Source organism: Dendrobates tinctorius, unplaced genomic scaffold, assembly GCF_039654945.1.
Source record: "Dendrobates tinctorius isolate UK_male_01 unplaced genomic scaffold, ASM3965494v1 ptg000019l, whole genome shotgun sequence".
NCBI lineage: Eukaryota > Metazoa > Chordata > Amphibia > Anura > Dendrobatidae > Dendrobates > Dendrobates tinctorius.
Genome location: NW_027361687.1, coordinates 1,184,128 through 1,199,363, shown reverse-complemented (window position 1 = coordinate 1,199,363; position 15,236 = coordinate 1,184,128).

Sequence of the window (15,236 nt, the reverse complement as noted above, 5' to 3'; positions counted from 1 at the left end):
TAGAAGAGGAGGTGATGGATGACCCAGTTGTTGACCCAGATTGGCATCCATTGGGGGAAGAGGGTGCTGCTTCCAATAGCTCAGATGAGGAGCATCCACAGCAGACATCGACATCGCAACAGCTGTTATCTGGCAGGCCCGGAGCACTCCAAAGACAGGTTCCAAACATCAAAAGAGTTGCTGGACAGCTTGTCCAGAGGGTCAAAAGATCACAGCGTGCTAGGCCGCAAAATGTCTGCCAAAGTAGGAAGAGTGCAGTGTGGCAGTTTTTTGAACAAAATCCTCATGATCAGGCCAAGGTTATCTGTAAGAAGTGCGCAAAGACCTTTAGCCGAGGGAAAAATCTGAAAAATTTGAATACCAGTTGCATGCTTAGACATTTAACCAGCATGCACTTGCAAACGTGGACACAACACCAAACCTCAAGTGGCACATGTGCAACTGATCACAACGAAGGTAGTCAGCAACGCTACATTGTTTCCCCCACTGTAAGCCCACCGGTTAGCACAGCAGCAAATGTTGAGGTGTCGTTGCAAGGCCACAGCAGTCAGGGAATCCCACTGTTATATCAGCGAAAGACTGATTCTAGGCCATCAGAAAGAACACCAACTCCATCACCATCATCAACCCTCTCTCAGTCCGCCCTGTCCACCGCTACTTCCACCATATGCAGCTCTCAAGTCCAGCTCACCCTCCCAGACACTATGAGTAGGTCAAGAAAGTACTCAGTCTCTCATCCGCGTACACTGGGTTTGAACGCCCACATTGCCAAACTAATCTCGTTTGAGATGATGCCCTTTCTGTTGGTGGAAAGCACAGCTTTCCGCGAACTCATGGCCTATGCAGTACCACGCTATGACCTACCCAGTCGCCACTTCTCTCGCAAAGCCATCCCAGCCCTCCACCATCATGTGAAAGACCGCATTGTCCATGCACTCAAGCAGTCAGTGAGCGGAAAGGTGCACCTCCTGGATCCACGCTATAAAGGCAAATTACAAAACATCATGCCACAGGAGAACCTTGACCTAATATTGGCTAATAAACAAGCAACTCTGGTAAATCGGTTGCTTGAGGCATTCCCAGCACACAGCAGCGGTGATGGTTCTCACACGAGCCGTACGGGCCGGGGGCAGCTTGGCAGAGGTGTTCGTGGTGCACACAGCAGAAGTGGCGTTGGAGACAGGGGTTTCATGACAATGTTGTGGACTGATTTTTCAAATACCGCTCACACAACTGGTAATACTGCATCGATGGAAAGTGACAGGAGACAGCAGTTGTCAACTATGGTTACAAACTACTTTTCCTCCCATATCGATGTTCTCCCACACAGGTCATTCCCCTTTGACTATTGGGCCGCTAAACTGGACACCTGGCCTGAATTGGCTCAATATGCCTTACAGGAGCTCGCTTGCCCAGCTGCAAGTGTGCTATCGGAAAGAGTCTTCAGTGCAGCTGGATCAATCCTGACAGAAAAAAGGACCCGTCTGTCAACCCAAAATGTGGATGATCTAACCTTCATTAAAATGAACCACGCATGGGTTTCCAAGGATTTTGTCCCACCTTCCCCTGATGACACATAGGGTGACAGAAAAATGGCTTGCTTTGGTCCACCTCTTCCTGGTACTTCACCTATTTCGCCTTTTGCATCAGTTGAATGTCCAACATCAACATATGCCACTTTCTAAAACTCCCTAACTGTGCTGCCTCCCCCCATGGCCGGGGTCACCACCTAGCGCACGACACCGTGCGAGTGCCGTTGCCCTGGACAGGTGGGTAGGCCGACTCTTGGGCGCGGGCACTGGCACAGGGTCCCTCATAGTGCAATCAAGTGTCTCTGACGGTGGTGGTGCACACCCGCCGTCAGACACACCTCTGTACTATGAGGGGCCCAGTGCCAGTACCGACGCCCACGAGTGGGCCCCCCTTGCTTGGCCAGGGCCCCAGCATTTGCAATCTTTACCTCTCCCTGCTCCTCCGCTGTGTAATCTGGGCCGTCAAATCCATACTGTGCCTGACACCGTCTGAGCCTGCCTCCTGATGTATATACATATATTTTGAATGTGTACGCTATCCATACATGTTATCCGGGGATACGTTACCCCTTCTAAACTTTGTGCAATGACGTGCAATCCATACTGGGCCTAACACCGTCTGAGCCTGCCTCATGCTGTATAGACAAATATTTTGAATGTGTACGCTATCCATACATGTTATCCAGGGATACGGTACCCCTTCTAACCTTTGTGCAATGACGTGCAATCCATACTGGGCCTAACACCGTCTGAGCCTGCCTCATGCTGTAAAGACATATATTTTGAATGTGTACGCTATCCATACATGTTATCCAGGGATACGGTACCCTTTCTAACCTTTGTGCAATCACGTGCAATCCATACTGGGCCTAACACCGTCTGAGCCTGCCTCATGGTGTATAGACATATATTTTGAATGTGTACGCTATCCATACATGTTATCCGGGGATACAGTACCCCTTCTAACCTTTGTGCAATGACGTGCAATCCATACTGGGCCTAACACCGTCTGAGCCTGCCTCATGCTGTATAGACATATATTTTGAATGTGTACGCTATCCATACATGTTATCCAGGGATACGGTACCCTTTCTAACCTTTGTGCAATGACGTGCAATCCATACTGGGCCTAACACCGTCTGAGCCTGCCTCATGCTGTATAGACATATATTTTGAATGTGTACGCTATCCATACATGTTATCCGGGGATACGGTACCCCTTCTAACCTTTGTGCAATGACGTGCAATCCATACTGGGCCTAACACCGTCTGAGCCTGCCTCATGCTGTATAGACATATATTTTGAATGTGTACGCTATCCATACATGTTATCCGGGGATACGGTACCCCTTCTAACCTTTGTGCAATGACGTGCAATCCATACTGGGCCTAACACCGTCTGAGCCTGCCTCATGCTGTATAGACATATATTTTGAATGTGTACGCTATCCATACATGTTATCCGGGGATACGGTACCCCTTCTAACCTTTGTGCAATGACGTGCAATCCATACTGGGCCTAACACCGTCTGAGCCTGCCTCATGCTGTATAGACATATATTTTGAATGTGTACGCTATCCATACATGTTATCCAGGGATACGGTACCCTTTCTAACCTTTGTGCAATGACGTGCAATCCATACTGGGCCTAACACCGTCTGAGCCTGCCTCATGCTGTATAGACATATATTTTGAATGTGTACGCTATCCATACATGTTATCCAGGGATACGGTACCCTTTCTAACCTTTGTGCAATGACGTGCAATCCATACTGGGCCTAACACCGTCTGAGCCTGCCTCATGCTGTATAGACATATATTTTGAATGTGTACGCTATCCATACATGTTATCCGGGGATACGGTACCCCTTCTAACCTTTGTGCAATGACGTGCAATCCATACTGGGCCTAACACCGTCTGAGCCTGCCTCATGCTGTATAGACATATATTTTGAATGTGTACGCTATCCATACATGTTATCCGGGGATACGGTACCCCTTCTAACCTTTGTGCAATGACGTGCAATCCATACTGGGCCTAACACCGTCTGAGCCTGCCTCATGCTGTATAGACATATATTTTGAATGTGTACGCTATCCATACATGTTATCCAGGGATACGGTACCCTTTCTAACCTTTGTGCAATCACGTGCAATCCATACTGGGCCTAACACCGTCTGAGCCTGCCTCATGCTGTATAGACATATATTTTGAATGTGTACGCTATCCATACATGTTATCCGGGGATACGGTACCCCTTCTAACCTTTGTGCAATGACGTGCAATCCATACTGGGCCTAACACCGTCTGAGCCTGCCTCATGCTGTATAGACATATATTTTGAATGTGTACGCTATCCATACATGTTATCCGGGGATACGGTACCCCTTCTAACCTTTGTGCAATGACGTGCAATCCATACTGGGCCTAACACCGTCTGAGCCTGCCTCATACTGTATAGACATATATTTTGAATGTGTACGCTATCCATACATGTTATCCGGGGATACGGTACCCTTTCTAACCTTTGTGCAATGACGTGCAATCCATACTGGGCCTAACACCGTCTGAGCCTGCCTCATGCTGTATAGACATATATTTTGAATGTGTACACTATCCATACATGTTATCCAGGGATACGGTACCCTTTCTAACCTTTGTGCAATGACGTGCAATCCATACTGGGCCTAACACCGTCTGAGCCTGCCTCATGCTGTATAGACATATATTTTGAATGTGTACGCTATCCATACATGTTATCCGGGGATACGGTACCCCTTCTAACCTTTGTGCAATGACGTGCAATCCATACTGGGCCTAACACCGTCTGAGCCTGCCTCTTGCTGTATAGACATATATTTTGAATGTGTACGCTATCCATACATGTTATCCAGGGATACGGTACCCTTTCTAACCTTTGTGCAATCACGTGCAATCCATACTGGGCGTGAGAACGGCTGGCGAGCTGTTAAGCAAGCTACAGCACCTGTCCAGACAAGTACAGGGATTCCCTAGCGAGGAGACTTATTTGATTGTTTTCTATGTTGGGACAGCAATTTTTGGGGAGCACTATACTCTGGAGAATGATAGATGGGGCCCACCATACACTGGAACATTCCAAAGGTGGACATCAGACACTGGAGCAGCATTTACAGGGCCCATTATACACTAGAGCATTAGAAATGGGGCCCATTATGTTTGGAGCATTATTTGGGCCCATAAGACAGTGGAGCTTCATCCATGGGGACCAACATATACTGTAGCATTATGTGGAGCTCATCATATACTGTTTCAAACATTATATGGGACCAATGATTTTGTATGGAGAAATAGATGGGCCTCGTCATGAGATGTAAAAAGTGAGGTATTTTTCATTGTACTATACCGCTATTTCTCTGCCGTATCGGAGCATGATGAGTTGTGGTATGTGTTAAAGGGGCGCTCTTTCGCCCAGGGCACATGAAAACCTGCAGCCAGCCCTCCCCCCCCCACAAATGTAGCCAAATAACCCCCATTTTTCAGTGCGTAACTTGTATTATGAAGTTAATTAAGGTTGACAAGCTTAAGTAAGAAGAATTGATGCTTTTGGCATTCAAATGGGCACTGTAGGTGTGTTTCCTGTCCTCCTCTCACTGCCGACTTTTATTCCCCATTGACTTACATTGGGTTTCGTGTTTCGGGACGACCCCGACTTTTCCCTATAATCGGACGATCTTGCTCGACCCGACTTTTGGAAAAGTCGGGTTTCACGAAACGAAACGCGACCCTAAAAAAGCAAAAGTCGCTCAACTCTACCACCAAGTTTAGGACATGGGCAAGGCATGGAATGTGAATCAGACCACCTAGGCCCAGAGCCGCGACCAGGTTTCGGCCGTTGTCACACACCACCATACCTGGCTGGAGGTTGAGCGGCGCAAGCCACATGCCACTCTGCTCCTTGAGCACGTTCCACAACTCGGTTGCGGTGTGGCTAACATCACCCAGATAAACCAATTTCAACACGGCCTGTTGATATTTGGCCGATGCAGTGCTGAAATCGGTTGTTGTGGTACGTTTGGGTGCAGGCGAGTCCGACGAGGAGTATGAGGAGGAGTCAATTTGTACGGAGGAGAGGCCTGCAATACGTGGAGTTGGCAGGACCCGCGCACTTGCACTATGTACTTCAGTTTCAGGCTCAACTACATTTACCCAATGGGCGGTGATGGAAATGTAGTGTCCCTGGCCATGCTGACTGGTCCACGCGTCGGTGGTCAGGTGGACCTTGCTACTAACTGCATTTTGTAGCGCATGCTTTATTTTACGCTCCACATGCTGTTAAAACCAAAAACACAAAACAAATATCCTGGAATAAAATAGTAAAAAAATATATTGCAAAAATTGCATGAAGGTAGTAATAATAGTAATAATAAGGGTATTTAGTTAACATAATTTTGATCAAAATAATGTAGAAGCCATCCCGCCACGTCACAGCAACCCTTGTGGGACAGTCCTAACTCTTGTATTTAACCCCTTAATGTCCAATGACGGACAAAGTCCGTCATCAGACGTTTCCCCTGCTTTGATGAGGGCTCCGGCGCTGAGCCCGCATCAAAGCCGGGACATGTCAGCTGTTATGAACAGCTGACATGTGCCCGCAATAGGCGCGAGTGGAATCGCCATCCGCCCGTGCCTATTAACTAGTTAAATGCTCGCTGTCAAAGCTGACAGCGGGCATTTAAATAGGATTTCCGGCCGCCGGGCCGGAAATGACCTCATCGCCGACCCCCGTCACGTGATCGGGGGTCGGCGTCATGTTGCCTGGACAACCAGAGGTCTCTATGAGACCTCTATGGTTGTTCCAGGCATATGGCTTTCAGCTCCACCCGGTAGTCGGCGCTGAAAGCACAGCAGTAAATCTGCTACATATGGGCGATCTGCTCATCGCCCATATGTAGCAGAGCCGATCGGGTTGCGCAAGCTTCTAGCCTCCTATGGAGGCTATTGAAGCATGCCAAAAGTAAAAAAAAAAAAAATGTTTAAAAATTAAAAAAATTAAAAAAACCTAAAAGTTCAAATCACCCCCCTTTCGCCCCAATCAAAATAAAACAGTAAAAAAAATCCCACATACACATATTAGGTATCGCCGCATTCATAATCGCCCGATCAATAAAAAAAAAGCATTAACCCGATCGCTAAACGGCGTAGCGAGAAAAAAATTAAAAACGCCAGAATTACGTTTTTTTGGTCACCAAGACATTGCATTAAAATGCAATAACGGGCGATCAAAAGAACGTATCTGCACAAAAGTGGTATCATTAAAAACATCAGTCCGGCACGGAAAAAATAAGCCCTCAACCGACCCCAGATCATGAAAATTGGAGACGCTACGGGTCTCGGAAAATTGCGCAAATTTTTTTTTTTTTTTTTTTTAGCAAACTTTGGAATTTTTTTTCACCACTTAGATAAAAGAGGACATAGACATGTTTGGTGTCTATGAACTCGTAATGACCTGGAGAATCATAATGGCAGGTCAGATTTAGCATCTAGTGAACCTAACAAAAAAGCCAAGCAAAAAACAAGTGTGGGATTGCACTTTTTTTGCAATTTCACCGCACTTGGAATTTTTTTCCCATTTTAGAGTACACGATATGGTAAAACCAATGATGTCATTTAAAAGTACAACTCGTCCCGCAAAAAATAAGCCATCACATGGCCATATAAACGGAAAAATAAAAAAGTTATGGCTCTGGAAAGAAGGGGAGGGAAAAATGAAAATGTAAAACCAAAAATACCCCTGGTCGTTAAGGGGTTAAAACCTTTCCACTTGTCAAGTGACATAAATGTGAACAAGGACAGAGGGACTGAACCACCAGTAATAGTATAGGCCAGACAGGATAGATTTTCCAACTCAGAAACAGGGCGGCCACACCCTTATATGCACAGAATGCACAATGAAACAAATGAGAAACTGGGTCTGAGCAGAAAAAGTAAATTAATGTGCCTGCAAAATATAATTGCATATGAACACATGACCTTTACACAGAGAAAAACAAAAACAAAACACAAAACAAATATCCTGGAATAAAAAAGTAAAAAAATATATTGCAAAAATTGCATGACGGTAGTAATAATAGTAATAATAAGGGTATTTAGTTAACATAATTTTGATCAAAATAATGTAGAAGCCATCCTGCCACGTCACGGCAACCCTTGTGGGACAGTCCTAACTCTTGTATTTAAAACCTTTCCACTTGTCAAGTGACGTAAATGTGAACAAGGACCGAGGGACTGAACCACTAGTAGCAGTATAGGCCAGACAGGATGGATTTTCCAACTCAGAAACAGGGCAGTCACACCCTTATATGCACAATGAAACAAATGAGAAACTGGGTCTGAGCAGAAAAAGTAAATTAATGTGCATGCAAAATGTAATTGCATATGAACACATGACCTTTACACAGAGAAAAACAGAAACAAAACACAAAACAAATATCTTGGAATAAAAAAGTAAAAAAATATATTGCAAAATATGTACGCCATCCATGATCTAGTGGATGGCGTACACAGTAAAATATCAGTATTTGCAGATGATACAAAACTATGTAAGGTAGTTAACACAAAGGAGGACAGTTTGCAACTACAGACAGATTTGAGTAAATTGGAGAATTGGGCTGAAAAATGGCAAATGAGGTTTAACACAGATAAGTGTAAGGTTATGCACATGGGAAGGAGAAACAGATGCTATAATTACTTACTAAATGGGAAACTGCTGGGGAAATCAGACATGGAAAAAGACTTAGGCATCTTAGTCAATAAGAAGCTAAATTGGAGTGCCCAGTGTCAGGCAGCTGCCACCAAAGCAAATAGGTTTATGGGATGCATTAGAAGAGGTCTGGGGACACGAGATGAAAACATAATTCTCCCTCTGTACAAATCACTCGTCAGACCACACTTGGAGTATTGTGTGCAATTTTGGACGCCGGTGCTCAAGAAAGACATTACTGAACTTGAAAAGGTTCAAAGGCGGGCTACTAAAATGATAAATGGAGTTGGTTCACTACAATACCCAGAAAGGTTATCAAAATTAGGTCTATTTACTCTAGAAAAGAGACTTAGGGGAGACTTAATATATATGTACAAGTATATCAGAGGGCAATACAGAGATCTCTCCAATGAACTGTTTGTACCAAGGACTGTGACAAGAACAAGGGGGCATTCTCTTCGTTTGGAGGAAAGACAATTTCTGCACCAGCATAGAAGAGGGTTCTTCACGGTAAGAGCAGTGAGGCTCTGGAATTCTCTTCCTGAGGAAGTGGTGATGGCCAACTCACTGAATGAATTTAAGAAAGGAATGGATGCTTTTCTTGTGAGTAACAGTATAGAAGGTTACGAATAACAGAATATTATAGGTAGATGGTTGATCCAGCTTAGGGGAAGGAATTTTTTCCCTATGGAGAAAATTGGCTTCTACTCTGTGGGTTTTTTGCCTTCCCCAGGATCAGCAATGCAGAAAAGCTGCACTAAAAATAGGCTGAACTAGATGGACATAAGGTCTTCATTCAGCCTTCAAAACTATGTTACTATGATGTGGTGGAGAGGTCCTGGGAGGATGCTGCGCTCATTCAGGTGGATGTGTGGCGCCCCTGAGGCTCAGTCGCCACAGAGGTACTGCACCTTCTCCTAAGGTGTAGTGCCCCACCAACTAGGTAAGTTGGGAACTCCTTTCCACACTCCAACACCTGCACCCCACACATGGGATAGTTCAGCAGGTCCACATTGCGGCTTCATGCTTAGAGGGTAGCAGAGCACCTTTCGTGGGTCCTTGCTTCGTAACGCGAGATGTGCTGGGAGGTGGGTGGAGTTGAGACATATAAAAGGCTGGGAAAGCATAGGATTACAGATCAGTCTGGAGGGTCAGGCTGACAGAGGGTCAGAGAGGAAGGAAGCCACTCAGGAGGAGTGGGGATCCCTGGAGGAAGGGATGGAGGAAGGAGTGCTGCAGCTGCATCAGTGACCTGAGCCAGCTGGCACGGGAAAGGAACAGAAGGAGAAAGACGTAGAACTGCAACCTAAGCTTCCATAAGAGAGAGAGAAGGAACAGCGTGGAACGAAGGAGTAGGAGAACAGAGAGGAGTTGTGGGTTGGAAGAGGAACCCTGCCTATAGGTTCTCAGCGCAAGGCCGGGGCCCGGTCCCCGAGGTTGTATGGACACTTATGGTTCTGCAGCAGACACCGGTGGAGTAGTTGGCTGTAAATGCACTACTCCCATCTAAGACTTGGGGCACAACAGCAACTGAATAGAGAGCCAGGACTCAGTAGAAAGGAGTCCCTGAGAGAGGCTACAGCTGTCTGTCATACAAGTAGAGTTGTTAGGAACATCTGACAGGAGGAACTTCAGAGTACCACGGTACGGGAGATCTTCACACTAAAGGCGCAATAGAGGAGTCGTTCAGGAAAGGTACATGTTGGCGGAGTGTTGGAGAGGAGAATCCTGACTTGCCCGGGAGGTTGATTGAGTCTCTGCCCCAGAGGACACGGCACGGAGGCAGGCACCAGTGTGTACCAGGAACTGTGAGTAAAGCTTTGGAACTACAAGCCCTGGTGTCTTTCATTCAATTGCGCGCCAACACCGCCAGCACTGCTACATCTGGGTACCAACATTCCTCACACCGCCTGCGCCTATTCTCATCTATTGCCATTACACTGCCCTGGGGTTACAGCTTCACCTGTGGGGAGCTACACCATCTATGCTGCAGCACACCATCAGCCCCAGAGGATCTGCACACAGCGTTGGCTTAACATCTTGCTTGCAACACACCACAGGTGGCGTCACGAACTATTACATAAACTATATCACAAAGCACCATCGATTTGGGCGCCCAGGGCCACGGACCAGGTCACCGCTGCTGTGACACATTCCCCTGACACCGGCCCGGTACCGAGTACCCCACAGCCCTGGGAGGGCGACCCAGATGCCTCAGCTGCCATCCAACCAACAACGGTTTCTACTTGATCCTCTCTTATCAGCCTATGGGCCTGCACTCCTAACAAGCTGCGCATAAATGACTGCTGCCGGGTGAAAGTAGGTGCTGAGTGACTTGGGCCTCCTTCTTACTCTGGATGTGCACCATGTCTAGCTGCTGATGCACCTCTTCCACGGCCGCCGCGGGGACGTCCCTTACTCCCTGCCTTCTTCATCTCTATCGATGGATTCAGAACGGCAAGAAAGTAATTATTAGGGATTAGTGTGCTTATTCCTGTAGGACTACAAACAGGTATAAGAAACACTAATGGCACTGTATGATGGTGTGTCTGCTACACTTTATTTGAATCTAGTGTGGCCTACACAAAGAATAACATGTGTTTGTGGTATTGGTGTACACGTTACGGTCGGATGTCACAGCGCAGTAAATGACACTGCTGTGATATAAAAAAAAATGGATTCTCCGGGACTGGGCCAGGTGCTGTGTGGCACCAGCCACAGAGGTTGTTTGGGCCCTCACAGTACAATCCCTATATAGTGTTTAACTTTAACCTCAATAGATGCTGTGAGGTAAAGTAACACTTATAGGGGCACTGAGAGTGAATTTACTGGTGAAAAATTTGGGGGTGCGTGATAGAACAGGCCGGGGTCCTGAATTCTGATGTGACTGCAAAGACTGATCTAGTGGGTGCTGCACTCCCCAAAAAAAGCACACAGGCGGTCTGCGCAGCGGAGGTGACTAAACTGTGCAAAGCGCACCCAAGCACCAGGAAAATTGAGGGATAAATGGGGGTAAGGGATTGGGGGGGGGAGATTCGGGGGGGAACCCCTCACTGGGTTGATTTAGCGAATCCTGCTTTGAGCAGGGGGTTGGACCAGATGGCCCAGGAGGTCCCTTCCAACTCTACGATTCTATGATTCTATGACTGAAAAATCCCTGTATAGCGTTCATCAAAATGTAGTGGATGGTGAAGCTACACTTTTAGGAAAAAATAGGTGAAGGGGATTTAAGGGATGAAAAGAAAAGGCTGTGAAAAGGCAGTGAGACACACACCACACAGTGCTGCAGCAAGAGGAGCTGCAGCAGCTGCAGTGAATGTGCGCTGCACTGTCTCACTAAGCACCTCACTGAGAGCCTGCACAGCACAAAAAATGAAACTGAGTGGGGTCAGTGAGGAAAAAGACTGCTTCTGTAACACACAGGGGCTGCTACAGTTGCTGAAAAACAATTTCTATCGCTATTAGATCCGAGATCTCTCCTTATCTCCAACAGCAACCTATCCCTATCTGCTTTCACAGTAGAGTGGGGCTAAAATGGCAGGCGCTGCCTTTTATACTGCCTGATCACACCATCCAGCCAGCCAATCGCAGCGCAGCCCCTAGCTAGCATGTTTGGACGCCTCCTACCAAGCTTAGGGGAGTTACACAATGTTGTCAGCAATTCTTCAGCTTCTGAATGGCTCCACGGAGCGCTCAGAGGCTGAAGGATTATGGGATTTCCGATTTCCGATGTGACAAAAATATCGGAATCGGAAATCGGAATTCCGATATCGCAAATATCGGGCCGATTTCCGATATTTCAATATCGGAAAGCTCATCCCTAATCTTCAGTAATTGTTCACTACCTGCCTGTTTTGACATGCACTGATTTCTCCCAGCTCAGAGCACTCACAAAAAAGCTCCTGATGGCGATTCTCTTGCTTCCTGTGACGTCACATCCATAGAGTCAGGGGCGGACATATAATTGGGGAAACCTCACAAAAGCCCAAGAGGTAAGGGGGCCCATTTCTCCCTCTAAAACAGGTGGAATTGTGCATTATGAGGAGCTATTGTACTGCAAAGGGCCCATATATTATTCTTGTACAGGGGCCCTTTTCTCTGTGTCCGCCAGTGTACAGAGAAGTTTTTTCTCTTACTCTCTTCTCAGTCAATAGGGCATCACTGCCGATGTCATGTTGATTGACAGCTGGCTGCTACTTCCTAAGTCAGTGCAGGTAACTTTTTGCACTGCTGATGTTCCAGCTCATGCCATGTAAATCTCACTAAGTCTGCACACTTGCGCTGAGTTAGGTAGCGGGAGCTGGCTGTAAATCAATAGGACATCAGCAGTGAGAAAGAAGAAGAAAGTCCTAGATAATCCTTTTAAGAGAACACAACACAAGGAGACACGTTGTGTGACATATAAATCCAAGGCAGTGGCAAAATATGTATTCTGTAAAAAGAAATTTTACACCAACTCAGAATAATTCCCAACTAATCCCAAAATATTCCATACTAGATTAAGAAGAATTGTGAGGGGAAGTGGAAAACCTAAAGCGAGAAATTACATGTTAAACACTAGATCTGCCAACCCAAAGATGTAGGGTCATCAATAATATTACATTGATTTGGGGAGATACAATTAAATTATAGCAGAGGTTAAAGGAGGCAGAAGTTTCAGTAATGAAAACCCAACAGGAGGTGACTAATTAAAGAGGAAGAAAATGAGGTCACAACAGAGAACAACCATCTGCAGATTAAAATGACAGATCTTGAAGATAGGTCTCGTCACTGAAATCTAGGCAAGCTCGGCTTCCTGGAGGGGGAAGAAGTTAAAAAGATGTTGTCCTAGTACTCCAAAAATCGCTGACAGCTATTATTGGAAAGGACACCCTTTTCTGGCTATTTGGTATTGAAAATGTTCATCAAACACCAGGAAAAAGAATTCCACCGTGAATCCAGAAATTCTAAAGCATACCATTATTGCAAAAAACCTATGTTCTGGAGACAGAGACCTCATTCTCAATAACGCACAGGAAATCCCTGATTTATCCCTTTAATGCTCAAGGATCACCAGGTCACCATTTACCTACAGTCCTGCCCAAAAGTTTTAAGGCTGACAAATTTAGTTTTCTCAATGTTTGCAGCTTCAGTGTTTTTAGATCTTTTAAAAGCATTTCAGAAGTTTTAAAATGTTATAAACAAGTACATCAAGTTTATACAAAGACTCTGTATTTATACTGTTGATGATGACCCTTATTCTTCAAGACTTCTGCAATTTGCCTTGGCATGTTGGATATTAGCTTCTGAGACAAATTCTGATTGAGGACAACCCAATCTGGCCTAAATCAGCGCTAGGAGTTTATTACAAGATCTGTGTCTTTTGTTAGTCCACCCGCTTTTTGAGGAATGACCACAGATTCATGATGAAATTAAGATCTGAGGAGTTTCCTGGCCATGGACCCAAAATTTCAATGTTTAGTTCAGCGAGACACTTAGTTATCACTTTTGCCAAATCAGCCCCACATAGACTTTCCCCTGAGGAAGTCACGCTCAGTGGTGATACGCGAGTGGCTGTTTCCTCCACGCATCATGCTGCGACTGGGTGGTCTTCACTCAACATTTTTACCAACAGGTCTTGGTCTTATACAACCTTGCCCTCCTGGGACCTTTCTTCTTATATTATCTGTTGTATCTCTCATTTTGGGATACTATAGATTTTTCTCTTTTTCCCTTGAATTATTTTTTTGGGGTTCCAACTGTTTAGGACTATCTGTATTTGTTTAGAGTTCTAGATTTTGCATTATATTGTTTCCAACACTACTTGAACAGTCATTTTCCCTGGGCGGTCTGAGTGTGATTTACCTGTAGCACACCCCCGGTTCACACAGTGGAGAAGTCTAGATGGTCCTTGTGTAAGGAGAAGAAGCAAACCAGGCTTGTCTCATCCATAACGGGCTCAGAACCGTCGGGTCTGTCACCTCAGTTACAGGGGGGAGCGCTTAGAGTAACAAGATATTCCCTGTGCTCTAGAAAAGGGGGCGTAGCTAAGCAGACAGAAAATGCATGCCCTGAAATTCAAACTGTGGAGGCAGGAACGCTGAGCGCGCATCAGTGGTGTGAGGTAATTTCAGTTGTGAGGCAAGGGGGCGGAGCTAAGGGGAGCCAGAGATGAGAGGATGTGCTGACAGGAGCTGACCGACGGGGTCCCTCTGACAGGCCGCATATACCGCTGTCCCCGCTAACATCGCTATCCCCGCTTACAACAAGGTCCTTGACAAGACTGTGAACTCGGCCGATGACGCTGATACAATTGTCCTGGCCGACGGTACTGACTGGGGAAGGCAAGATCTGTGTGAGGGATACCGGTGCTCAACGGTACAACTCAGCAAACCGAACAGACCACCATGAACTCTTTCGGGACCGTCTCCCAGGCCCCAATACTACAAGGATTCTCACCGCTGAGGGAAGAACCTGCCTCTCCTCCTGCCCTGCATCCTTTGGGGCCATGCCCATGCTAGAACCCGGGGCAATCACTGCCAGTGACAGGATTGAAAAGAGGACATCGTCAGGACCACAAGAGGACATTCTCAATGCCAGAAAAGCTTTCCCCATTTTCCACAAGCCTGTAACAGATCCCTGTTGTGGCTCATTCCAAGTTGCCTCAGTCAAAGTGAGGGACGCATCTGTGACTGGAGCGTAAAGGGATAAGTGTATAGTTTACATTTTCTTCCCCTATTAGTTAAAACCCCCTTAGAAATGTTCTTGTATTAGGGAAGAACTCTCCCCCTCATTTAAATATCTCCCTGCGAGGAGTATCCTCCTGTGAATTAAACCCTTTGTTAACCCTTTGTTTGCCTTTTGTCCGTTACTGCATCCCACTACCTGCTCACACTTGCATGGTCCTCCAGCTATTACATTTTTCTATCCCTTTGGCTTTTTAATTGTTTTAAATGTGCTTTTGTTTTTCTTGTATACTTG